The sequence below is a fragment of the Camelus dromedarius genome, chromosome 25, assembly GCF_036321535.1.
Source record: "Camelus dromedarius isolate mCamDro1 chromosome 25, mCamDro1.pat, whole genome shotgun sequence".
In the NCBI taxonomy this organism is placed as follows: Eukaryota; Metazoa; Chordata; class Mammalia; order Artiodactyla; family Camelidae; genus Camelus; species Camelus dromedarius.
The window spans coordinates 21557950-21571798 of NC_087460.1; the positions used below are offsets into that span (position 1 = coordinate 21557950).

General features: G+C 42.4%; 1 long non-coding RNA gene across 1 annotated transcript in view; it reads right to left on the reverse strand.

Moving 5' to 3' along the window:
• Window positions 1-13849, reverse strand: part of LOC135319327 (uncharacterized) — a 175260-nt gene that overhangs the window by 150582 nt on the left and 10829 nt on the right. Inside the window, exon 2 of the long non-coding RNA XR_010377838.1 lies at window positions 11312-11534. This is a non-coding gene — a long non-coding RNA (uncharacterized LOC135319327). The remainder of the gene's footprint in view (window positions 1-11311; window positions 11535-13849) is intronic.

Below are 13849 nucleotides of genomic sequence, written 5' to 3' on the forward strand. Positions count from 1 at the left end.
GGTCCTTAGAGAGTTGAACATTTGGTTTCTGAATAACCAGGCAATTTTGCTTCCTGGGCACACACGTAAGAGAACTGAAAACAAATGTTCACATAAAAACTCCTACAGGAATATTCACGGTGCCATTACTCATCGCAGCCAAAAAGCAGAAACAACACAAATGTCTATCACGTGATGAATGGGTAAACAGAGGGGCCCAGCCATACAGAGGAATATTATTCAGCAATAGCAAAGCATAGAGTACTGACCCAGGCCACAACGTGGACAAATACTGAAAACGTTACTCAGTGTGAAAGAAGTCAGTCACAATAGATGGTTCCACTTACATGAAGTAACTCGATTTCCATGAAATTTCCAGCAGAGGCAAACCCACAGAGAGAGAAAAGTGGCTCCCTGGGGCTGTGGGAGGATGGGGAGGATGGGAATGTCTGCTTATGCGTAAGGGGCTTCCTGTTGGGGGGATGAAAATGTTCTAAGATTGAATGGGATGCACAACTCTGGGCATAGAGTAAAAACCACTGTACATTTTAATGGGTGAATTGTTATTAAAACTGTTAAGAACAATAGCACCTCGGGCCAGTACCTTCCCATAGTAAATGCAAATTGCTAAATTTTATTACAGGAAGAAGAAACTGCCCTCAGCATGAAAGCAGGAGTTCAGCAAATGTGAGTTAACCGAAATTGGACAAGAGCATTTCACTTGAAACAGTTGCTGAGTGTACACAAAATATTAAGTCATGACAAGGAAAATCAGTTTGACATCACGAAGAAGCATTCTGCTTCAAATGCAGATCAAGGATTAGGCAAGTCCAGCTGCTAGAAATGACCAGAGAAGAAACCTGGTTCTTTAAACAAGCACCAGAGCCAACAAGGAAATAGTGGTGAGGAAAGCAGGCGGCCGAAAATCTGGAAGAGTTTGCTACAAATAATTTCTCCACTGAAAATTCAAAAATAAAATGAAAGTGATGTAATGCTCTGTTGACCTCACGTGAATGGGCTTCCTCCGGTTCTCGACAGTTTTGTAACCCCGAATGAGAGACTCAGGAGAATCAGAATGGCTCCTGGGAGTCCCCAAATGACTGCCCACCAGCACGCTGACCACCATCACATCTGCCAGGGTGGAATTGCAGAGAAGAGACCAACTTCTGAAAGGCATAGGAAATATTGACAAGGGAAAAAAAGGCTGATGTCAGTCTTGGGACAGAGGCCCTGAGAGCAGAGGCCAGAAGGCTGCAGGTGAACTGGAGTGGCCCTGGGGCAGGAAAGGACCACGGGGGAGCAAATCTCAATTCTCTTCTCTCTCTCCCTCGGGTAAGAGAGATAAAGTCTGCATCCTTCTCACCTGGAACTGTGGGTTCTGGCTGGCAGAAGTCTTACCGACATGGAATGAATGACTCAAGACTGTGGAAAAAGGAAAGAAAGCAAGAGGGAGTAGGGAGCCAACTCCAAGAGCCTCTCAAATGCTCCCATATTTATTGTGTATAATCAAAGAAAATAGTCTTTAACAGTTGTGTGATAGTAAACAGGAACTTGGGGAAAGACAGGATGAGACAGAGATTGTAGAATCCACAATGAGTAAAAAGGCTTAGTTTACCTTTAGGGGAGTCATGGGGAGAGGGGAACAAGATAAATTCTTTAGATATTCATTACAAAGCAGACCACCATTCCAGCCAGGTCCGTGTTTTGGGGATTATAGACTATCTAACAGCATGCACGCCCAGCATTTATAGCTGAGGGCCTGGGTCATTGCTGTGCAATGAACAGAGTGCTATCTAAAACCTCAAATATGCAAGCAAGGCATTGTCTCTGCTTTTTATGGCAAGGAGACAGGAGTGAGGATGCACAGGTGCTTGCTTGAAAGCAGTTACTAAGCACACTTTTTCTTCTTAAAGTTGACATGCGTCTGGTGTCTGTTAAATTTGTTAACCCAATCATGGGCTACCACATGGAAACATTATGGAGGACAGCCTAGGATGACAAATCCTGGCTCTGGGTCTTTTCCTGCCAGCTTCGGCCATTCCAGCAGGGTCTAGACACATCCCTGAATAACGATCCCACAGAACCACCCAGACTCTTAACTCCTGGTGTTTGGAACTTAATTTTAGCTCTACACAACTTAACATAGAAAAGTTTCAGAAATAATAGATATTATATTCTTTTTATATCTCATCATAGGACTGATTTTTCTGATTGCTCTAAGCTGCTTCTACTTGGTAAATCACCTAATTCTGCAGGTGAATTCAGTACTTTCCATTGCGCATAACTAGACAGTCTGGGCCCTCTGACTTCTATTGGTCAAATAAATACTGATACACCTAATTGATTTCATTGTTCATCAATTTCAGCCTGGAGGTGAGGGAGTGTCACTCTGTTCCTCAGCCCACCCTCTACTCTTTTCTCTTCAGCAACTCAGGCCTCCTGAATACAAAACATAGCATCTGTTTCCCTTCATCTACACTTTCCACAAACGCAACAGGAAACATCAGCCTAGAGAATGAATTCAACACAAATGTTAAAACAAAAATCTACAAACCTGAAGTAACTCCATCTCCGAATCATGATACACAATGACATGAAAGTAAGTGTGTCAGGTACAAAGCACGCGTGAGCCTGACCACCTCATTTCTATTCTTCAAAGGAAGGAAGGTTTTCATGTTTTTTATTATCATTCTTTGTCATTGTTTCTGATTAAGCCAAAAAATAGTTTATGAAATAATTAAGCACTGCAATAACAGATTTTCACTGTATCAATTACAGAAGGCATTCAGAGGGGATAGGAAAACCCACCTATGTAAAAAATGCAAAATTTCTTCCCCTGTTAAGAACACGTATACAAAATGCAACAGAGAATTCAAATTCATGTGGAGAGGAGCAAAAGTCACAGAATCAAAGCAAAGTGATTACTATGAGTCAATTCAAAATTCACTGGACAAACATGCTCAATGCATTCAAAGAATTTTAAAGGCACACTGCAAACCATTCACTTAATGATCTACAGGCTAGAGGAAGAATTTCCCTCTTTAACAGACAACAGAAATCAATAGGTTGCCCCACCAAACGAGGACCAAACAACAATCAGGTTTTTAACAGTTCTGATAAATCAGCATGTTCTAAACATCAAAATCCAGAAATTTTAAACATTCATTCACACCACAATGAAACAAGCACTTAAAAATAAAACAAAAACCCGAAGAAACTAAGCACAATTATCATGAACCTGGATCAATGGGAACTTCTTGTAACGCTGGAAGAAAGAACAGGCTATAGCCTTTTACTTAAAAAATAAAACTACATTTAAAGATAACTGCTAAAACACATTTCATCATTCATGTTGCCTTGAAAAATCTGAGGCATTCGTATCTGATCAGAAAAGCAATTCTGAGTAATAGTATGTTACAATTCAGTGCCAGTTTGCTTTAGTAGGAAAAAGAAAAGCTACTGTTTCTCATCCTGCACAAAGAGTAAAGAACCTTCCTGCCTCTATCTCCTCCTATTTTCTAAGCTCATTCTCCCCAACCCTTCTGAAACAAGTATGAGAACCTTTTATTCCCAACAATATGCCAAATGACAAAAGAGTATCAATTTATTTGTATAAATATATGCCTACACCATGAACTGGAAAAGAAAGGTATCAGAAGGCTATATGGGACTTATTTCTACCTTCCTGAAATCACACACACACGTTCACAGAGACACAGACATGTACACACTGAATTACTGGACAGTTCACAAGCTGAGGACTTCCAATTTATAGAAGATAACTTTGTACTTAGTTTAAAATACAAAACTGTCAGCTTTTGAAAGTCATCATCATCTGCTAAATCATCCAAATATCAACGAGACCCAATTAGCCTTCTCTGTAGAATATAATTTCCCATGATGGCAAAACAGACCCTAAGTAGTGGATCCAAGACTCGTGTTTATCACTACCTATGATCGTTTTTAAACATGTAAACAGATTCAGAAATTATGTCCCAAAAACATTTATTCTTATTGAAATAGCATATGTATTCAATTGTCTATACAGAAAATAGGACCCATGATGGTGTTTAAGAGCTATTTTGTGTATTGAAATATTTATTTTTAAGTTCAGACAAGGAGGGTCTGTATTACTCAGTTGTAGAACAGCTGTTTAGCATGCACAATGTTCTGGCTTCAGTCCCCAGTACCTTCATAAAAATAAATAAAAATAAGTGCTTATTTAAAAATAAAAGTAAATTTACAAAAAGAGTAAATGCAGACTAAAAACCACTGCAATCTAGGAGCCATAATTTTAATAAAAAACAAAAGTTTCTATCAAATATTCACTATATGGCAATCACAGAGACAACCACAAATCACCCCTGACAACCATCACGTGTGATTCTCAGCAACCCTACTAAGTAGACACTGAAGAGAAACCCAGCATTGCGGATCAAGAAACGGAGCTCGGAGGAGCCGGGGACACTGACCGTCCTGCTCCCCGTGACACCACGTCAGCCCAGGATGAGCGCTGACAGAGCTGCACTGAGGGGACACCCAGCTGCACGGAACCTTGGTGCACTGGGGAGTCCCAGAAAACACTCAAAACTGTTCAGTGAAGAACCAGCTCAAATATATTACATTGTGCCACATCCTTTAAACAGGGAACATGACTGAGACCTTTTTGATGCCTCCGTGTCCTTTCAGCCATTATCAATTATTTGCCCTCTCAGCATGCCCAGTCAGGAATTGGACCCCATATGAAGTGCACTCAGATGGCAGAGCTTTTAAAGCTGTTTTATGAAGTTTGTAAGACTCTGTCTATGCCTCACACAGGCGGTCATCCATCACTTCTCACCGGTGTGGATGTACCACATGAAATCACACCTTTCTGCTTTTTAAAATCCCTCCATGTAATCCAGACTTTTCAACAGCAAAGAAGCAGCTCAACCAGAAACAGTGGATAGCTTTTCACCAAATGGACTCGAACAGCCCATCGGACTACCTGGAAGCCCTTTTTTCTATTAAACCCACTTCCAAGTACTTCATCATTTTCTGATTGGTGGACTTGGCCTCTGGCCTACTGTGAGAGCTCCCAGCCTCACATCCGGGGGTGGGAGAAGACCCTGCTGTTCGGGGAATTCAGTGCGGAAGGCGGAAATCTTCCACCCAGGTCCGCACGGGTAGAAGTGCCACAACGTGCTCAGAAAATATACCGTCAGCAACCCTGGGCTCCCATGGACTGATGTCACATTAACCAAACTCATGAGAGACTGATGCAAGAAAACCAGAAATTGAATTTATTAATGTAACAGGAGATGTGAAACTACGAACCAGACTGAAATATCAGAGTTCAACCATGAGTACAGATTCTCCTCAACGGCCCAATCACGGGCAGGCAGTCACATGGCAACCATGGACAGAAGCAGAGCAGGAAGGGTTTCTAGATTAACTCAATGGACTAAATTTCTGTTATACGAACAGATCTGCTGCCCAGAAGACATTTAACGCCAATCACGGTGCACTGTCCGTGGACAGTGGCTGAGACACGACTGTGAGCGCCTGTGTAACTCTCCTTTCCCTGTCCTTTCTGGGCTAAGTGATGCACAGAGGTACAGAGATCCAGGGATGCAGATACCTCTAAACACCCAAAGCCCATCCCTGGGAGCCTGGAAACCAGACAGCCAGGGTTTAAATACCAGCTCTGCCACTTACTAGCCCTGTGACCTTGGCCAACTTACTTACTCTCTCCGTGCCTCAATTTCCACATTGTAAACCTGGGATAACAATCAAATCTCCCTTACTCACTTGTTGTGAAGATTGAAGGATTCATTTCTGTAAAACGCTCAGAAAAGAATGTAGCACATTTTTGGTGCTCAACAAATGTGAATTTAATAAGAAAGTGATTTACAAGTCTCCCTACTAATCATCTTCTGTGTTTCATGGCTAGTCTGAGTCCCAAAGGAAATCCTTATTTCCCCTCTTATAAACTCTTGGGGAGCACCCTTCTCTTGCATCCCACCACCTGTTTAAACTGAGGGAAGGGATGCCTCCTCCACACTCCTCTGGTCCATGGAGAGTGCTTCTCCCTTCACACCCCTGACCACTGGCCAACGGCTAGCACTCGTCACAATAACAGATTGAGGTGTGAGTCCGGAGAGACAAGCAGGGCATATGAAACCTTTCCTTTCCCTCCAGTGTTGGCCACCCTTGGGAAGCACCCGGGATGCTCAGCTCCATGGCAGGGCAGCCCTGTGCAGGATGGGGCAGATCATCTTAAGGGAAGGCTCACTGTGGCCCAGAGCTAACTGGGACTGCTTGAGTCTCTAATCCTGGGACACAGTATCATGACACGCATTTTCCCACAACCCTGAATTTCATGGAGAACGTGGCTTCATCAGTAATAAAGTAGACATTTATCGCCTGTCTGTTCTTCTGTGTCATCTCTCAGTTGGCTGCTGGAGAAAACATGTGTATAGGTATTGGGTCCCCTTAAGCCCCAATATATAGGAAGTAACAAAAAATTCTGTGGCTTAACATTGGTTCAGGGCGACTGTGTAACGGTCCTGACTCTGCTGATGCTAAATTATGGGTATAGGAACTATGGAACCTCCTCAAATATCTTTCATCATAAAACCAGCTTTTCTTATTTTCCTGTTTCTTAGTAATTGCCAAAAACTTTAAAATGATGGCTTCATACAAAACAGGAGCTAAACTTTATGAGCCCTTTGACATTCCCACTGTGCTAAACAATTTACATAATTTCTAATTCTCACAATTCTGCAAAGCATATACGAGCATCCCCATCTCACAGACGAGGGAGAAACTCAGAACAAACTGACTCAGGCTCACGTGGCTGAGTGGCAGGGCGTGCACACAAACCCAAGTCAAATCACTACACCCCTTCTTATATGTACAAAATCACCTCCCACCAAATGACACACAGTGGCTGGGTCAATACTCAGGGAACTCAGTACACTTTTCAGCTTTAAGGTGCTCCAGAGGCCGCTTCTAGCTGCTTTATAAAATCCCGGCTCACTGGTTGCTAACACTGGAATAAAAGACCGATTTTGCCATTGTTTGCACAGCAAGTCTGAAATGTTCACAGCGAGATGACAGAATAAAACTAAGATATAAGCTGAATAATTTTTTCCAGGTAGACAGACATAATGGACCTTGTGCTATTCTGAAGCACTAAGCAAAGGAATCAAAGCAAAAAAATATTTGTTAAGCCTTCTTTTACAAACAGGAAAATTAAGACTGTATGAAGGTGCAACAGCGCCTCCTATGGCTAAAAAGACCTTCCAGGTTGCCGGGAAAGATGCAACACAAAAATTGCCTGTTGAATCAGAAACAAGAATCAGATAACTAAAAGCTTATGTAGCACATACTGCAGTTTGCTTCGGGGAAGGGAGGGGTATTCAGTATTTAATCTGACATTGCTAATACTCTTGAATATAAACAAAAGACACAGGCTCATGGAAACTCATCTTAGAAGATTAAAGAATCCAGTCCAGCCACTTCATTTTACAGGAGGGGAGACTGAGATCTGGGATCTGTCCTTCCGGCAATCAGCAGCAAAGCTCTCTCTCCTAGGCCTCATGTCATGCACTGTAGCAAAAACCAACAGATCTGTACTAGGCATCTATTCATAAAAGTCACGTCTGTATTTTTCCAACAATAGGTAATCTAAGTATCTTTCAAAATACTTCTCAAAGAGCCAGGAATTCATACAAGTGTATTGAAATACAAAAACATTTATTTGCACATTAAAACAGCATGAGCTTTATTCTATTAAAAAAAGTGACATGTCAAATCAATGTTTTGATATTTTAAAACCTATTAAGCATGCAGAAAAATAAATCAAAATTTCTTTAATCACAAAAGAAAGAAGCTTATTCCCTTAAAATGATCAATGTGGATTTTTCTAAACTTAATAGTTCTGGTCAGATTTCTACGAATTTAAATGTCTGAGTGGCTGGTTACACGGCAACATGAATTCTGAGTTGTAACAACACACATTCTGTGTAAATAATCTTCAAGGCTGTCTGCTTAAGGTGATTTAACTAGTCCCTGTCTCACTAGAATGATACAGATTTCATTAAACCTTCATAATGCACACACACACACACACACACACACACAAAACCCTGAATCCTTGTTACTTGAAGCCATATTCATATATTCACATATATGAATATTGAATATGCATCAGAAACAAGCCACCCTCTTTAGTATTCAGAGTTGATCCTTCTAAACTATCTGTCCTTGTGACAGCATATTTTTACTAAGCAGCTCTTGGGTGCTTTGTATACAAGACGTCTACATCTCACAGTCAAACAAGGTAAACGGCATCACTCAAATTTCACAAATGAGGAAATGTACTTAAGGCATGAAAACAACTTACATATTCATCATCAGGAAAGAAATGAGTAAAGATTTTACTTACAATATTCACTGACAAAACCTTCCTCCATACTAAGACTTCATAGAACAAATTCAGTCTTTGTAAATTTTTCTGTCAATAAGCACCACTAGAGAAAAACAAGCAACATCATTAGCAATGGTTGGACTTTCAAAGCCCACTCCTATTTTGCACTATAATCATTTTTATTGTTTTGTTTTTAGTGTTTACAGAGCACTAAAATGAAAAATATAAACTTTTTAAGTCATTGCCTGAGAATGCAACATTTGTGAAAATGTACAATTTCAATTTATGCCACTCTGTCTCACATTCTCACTGGTGTCTCTCCTTTGAAGGCTTCATCAAACTGAGATCGCTAAAATCGTTCATTTATGGACTCACAGGAGTTCGGGAAACCACTCAACACGTGGCTGATCAGAGGAGCCATTGAGAAAGCATCCTGTGCAGCCTGGGTTCCAGCCCTGAGCCTGCCAGCGCCAGCTGCGTGAGATTTTGGACAAGTTGCCCCATCTCTCAATCCCTCAGCTGCAAAAAAGGAGACACTGATACCTACCCTTAAAAACCTGCTATGAGGTAAAACATGAGGAAAGCATTTTAGCCTTAGGGAGGTGTCCACTCAGAGCAAGCTTTGTCATTATGATGATGAGAATTACTTTTAATAAGTTAAGGCAGACAAAAAATTAGAAATCACCATAAAGGAGAAACATTTTTTGTCAATGAGCATTACCTTTTGAATGGATTGCAGAATGTTTTATAGAATTTTTTAATAAACCAAATTTTGTCCACTAATTATTGATTTACAGGTTCATGGACATGTCTCCAGAAAAAGAATTAGAGGCCTCCAACCTCTGAATACTAAGAAAGAAAAGTTTAAAAAAAATCACGGGGGAGATTATACCTCACTTGAGAGAGTATGTGCTCAGCATGCATGTGACCCTCAGTTCACACACCAGTAACTCCATTTAAAGACTTTTTTTTTCAAGAAATGGAGAATTAAATCAAAAAGATGGAGGAATACAGAATTTTTTAGAGACTCAACTCAGATTTAAGATGGGGAAAAATATATCCATTTCTCATAGGAAATCTTGAGAACGATGTAAACCGGATCTGAGTTGTCTAATCTTTTAACATTATTCATGAATTCATATTACCAAGTCTTAAAACTGCCTGATAACCCACAGTGGTGATACTGATCATAACAGCTGCCAACACGGATCGAGCTCAGGCTAGGACTGCTCTGTTCGGCCATCTCTGCCCCTGAGGCCTCACCAGGCTGAGAGCACTAAATTTTGTCATTCATGAGCATCTCGTGTAAGTCCTCCCTTTGTGCTCCTCACTCTCCCCTCACCAGCCCCTCTGAGGGAAGCACTGTTATCATCTTCCCCACCCGCAGAAAAGGCCACTGAGGTACAGAGACTAAACCTGCTCCAGGTCACATCGGCATTAAAGGACGTCTATATTTCTGCTGTTTTACTATTGACAAAGGAATCTGATATATCAATTCAAGGGAGACTGTTAAATAATCAAGTCTGTCAAGTCTTCACCTCAAAGAGCAGATACTATAGATTCATGATGTAGGATGAGGCTGCCGCCACAAACTGACTCAGCTTGAAATTAATATCCAAGATGAAGCAGAGGATACACGTAAATATTCACGATTGTCAACTCCGGTCACGTGTCTGGGCCCTTCACTGCCTGAAAGGGGGTGAAATCCCCACCGCTTTCAGGGATGGAAGAGCGGCTCTTCCCAGTCTCACCCAGGCTTCACGGGCAGTTTCCCCCCACAGGCTGTCCTCAACGATTAAAAATCTCTCAAGATGTTTACACCATGCAAAACTGAAAGACATTTCTGCAGATGGAGCACTTTCTCAGGCTTAAACCTTTTTTGCTTACACTCAGCAAGGGGGAAAATAACACATGACTCTGCAAAGTCTCTGAGCCTCACCACTCACAGGAGTAGAATGGCCTCAGCACAAGATGACTCTTCATGGATGAGAACAAAATAAAGCCGCCCCCAACCACAGGCATTCCCAGAGACAGCGCTCAGCAGTCTTCTGCACACTCACGGTTGTGCAGCCCTCACCACCATCTATTTCCAGAACACTTCATCACCCCAGAAGAACACCCCTGTCACTAGCAGTCACTCCGCAACCCCCCTCCACCCAGCCCCTTGCAACCATCACCTGCTCTCTGCCTCTGCATGTGCCTATTCTGAGCATTTCAGATCACTGAAGTCAACAATATGTGGCCCTTTGTGTCTGCTTCCTTTCACTTAACGTGCTGTTATCAAGGCTCGTCCATGTTGAAGTGGTATCAGCATCTCTCTTTTTTTTTTGAAAGTGTTAAAGTTTATTAGAAGGTGGTAAGTACTATCAAAAAGAGTAGAGAGGAGCATAAGTGATTGGGTTTCAAAGGGAAAAGGGCTGGTTGAGCAGTCAGAGTGGACTTCCCAGAGCAGGTGGCCTTTTTCATATTCCCCTTTATTTATTTTTTCTTTTTTATTCACTCTTACGTCTGAATAATGTTCCACTACATGGAGATACTACATTCTGTTCATCCATTCAGCAGCTATGTATGGACGATGTCCAGAAGAATGAGTGTAAGAGGTGACTAGCAGGGATGGCATTTAAGCAAAAGGCAAGATGTGCTTTCAAAAAAAAAAAAAGCCAACAAACAGAGGCACAAGGAAATTCAGCGCGTTTCTGAGAAAGTGCATGCTTGCTTCAGCATGACTGCCGTGTAGGGCTGGGGGGGGGGGAGTGACAGGAGACACAATGAGGGAGTCACCTGAGTATATTCCCCATGCAAGCAGCTCAGCCAATTCTCCTCCCTCATCCTGTATTTTAGAGCCATTTTTGATAGGTTTTCTATTTCAAGTAACAGTACTTAGTTACACATCTGATCATCTGCATCAGATCACCTTACCTCCAAGCCACAGAAAGTCATTCACTGACTGGAGCAGCTCCAAGACATAACGGTGATGGACCAGGGAGTCCTGCAGCATCCCGGCCTGCAGGCACAAACCCCCACATGTTCCATGGTGATGTCCGGAAAGTAAAATGCATGGAAATATCTCACTGCTTGTGCACGATATCTGCCCCCAAATTGCCCCAAAATCATGCTGGCAAAGCACTACTGAGCCCTCTCACTACAAAAAAAAAAAAAAAAAAAAAACCAAAACAAAAAAAAACAAACATAGAGAGAGAACAGAAAAGAAAAGAATAAAGCTAAGAAGGCAAATTTAGGGTCTTCCATTGAAAACCAGCAAACATCACTGCCAGTATCTCAGCTGGAATGGTCCTGACTTCAAAAACCACTGCGCAGTTACATTGCAAACGTGATAGACATATATGTATTCCATGTAGATGATATTACAGTAGGATTTTTCTTTTCGAAATTTCCAGTTGCAACATTAACACAAGAAAGTTTATGTTTCAGCTTTAAAAATATCAATTATCTTCCACTTTCTTAATATTGAACCTATTATTATTTTATAAAGGGTGCTATGCTGCAAATTATAAACCAACTGTTTGGCTTCTGCCAACAAGACCTTTATGACTTCACTATTTCAGAGCAAGATTTAATGATGCTTTGAGAAGTGGGGCCTGGGGTGCTCACTAACAGCTCTTTAAATACTGACAAGGATGTGCTATTTAAGTAATGCAAAGGCTCTAACTCTACATTAACTCATAAACCAAAGAAACTACACCAAAGCCTTACTTTATCATTTTTAAATTTTGCTATTCTTTTGAATATTAAATTTCTTAAATGATAAGATTTTTTTGAGAAAGACAGCAGCTGTATTAAATTTCCTCTCACCAAGAAAGCAATCTTTATCAAGAATAAATACCCCTATGGAAATCCAAAAGACGGGACGTTTCTAGCTAAGTGAACATGCAGATCTCAACACAAGCCTAAATCCTATCAGATCTCACTCGAACGAGCTCAACAAAGTCCTGGGCTACCCTGAAACTTAGCTCTTCTGTTCCAAATGTTGGCTGAGCTAAGATCATCACACAAGGCAGGGAAGAAGAGAAAAGTCCACCTGGCTGCATCCGTTTTCTTCCAGCCACAAGGTGCCGCTAGAGGGTCCCCGTTAATAAGCCCTCCCCATGAGGAAATCCGGCATCCACACTGCCCCTGCCGTCCCCAAGCAGCCCCGACGCCCCTCTCCCACTGGTGGCCCCCAGCCTGTCAATGGTCTTCTAATGACCCTCCCAGTTGGTGGCACTCTCCCCCTCTTCCCCGCTTCACTCACACACACACACACACACACACACACACACACACAAACGGAGCCAGGACAGCCTTCCCAAAGCACAAATTTGATTACATCACCCCCACTTCAAACCCTTCAGAGGCTCCCTGGTAGAGTTCTAGCCCCACTCCCGACCCTGCTCGCCCAGCCTCACCTCAGTACCCAGGTCCCCAATGACCTCAGGCGCCCCCTGACCTGCTGCTACTTCCCACTTGCCTCCAGGCTCATTTTGACAGTTTATCAAAGGAGCCTTCCTTCCCTCGAACCTCTGCACTTTGGGTTAGGTGCCCCTGCTGTGTTCCTAGAACATTCTATGCTAAGACAACTTCTGACACTGCTAAGCTCTCAAGAAGCAATACATTTTGCTTACTACTGTGAGTGCACCCTCTCTCCCCTGGACACTCAGAATTGCATGTGTTTTGAATAAATGAATGAAGGGGTGGGTCTCAAAGGGACGGGCAGAGCTGCTCTCGCCCACCCCGACCCCTTCTTTCTGTAGAACATCAGAAGCAAAACCAGGAGTACCTCTCCTGAGGGTCACTTTCTGCTGACACACTTCCACTGCCTCTTCTGTGTCAGTTCTAGAAAAAACCAAGCTCCTCCAAAGCCCTCCATCCCTAGGCCCACTCCAGTGTCCTCCCAAGCAGGGGCACCCTCCACCCTGGACCACACAGTGCACTCTCCCCGAGTCCCCACCCCACAAGCCTCCAGGCCTCTACCCGGGCTGCTCCTGCCACCTGAGTCACCCTCTTCATTCTTCTCCTGGCTGACTCTTTCTCTGTCCTCATAACGGAATATAGAGCCCACTTCTTCCAGGAAGTCCTCTCTGATGATGTCCTTTAGCTCTTGTCTGGGCTCCCTCTACAGCAGGACTGCTTGGCGACCAACTGGTGTTTGTCCACCTGCTCCTCTGAGACCATGAACTCTTGGAGGCCACGTGGGAAAAAGGAGTGAGACGATAAGAGGGGTGGGTAGAGCAAAAAGCAAAATCACAGCCCAAGTCCCAAATTCAAGGATTCTGTCTCAGAAGAAAAGAATAAAATGTTTAATACGTATGTCATTTGGCTATGATTTTTATGGCTCATGGAAAGCAGGAGGTTGGTGTTCTAGTCTAAAATCCAAGTTACATGCAAAGAAATGTACATATTTATATCCAAAGGAAACCAGAGCTGCTCAACATCAGTTTGCAGTTAAAATCAAAGGAA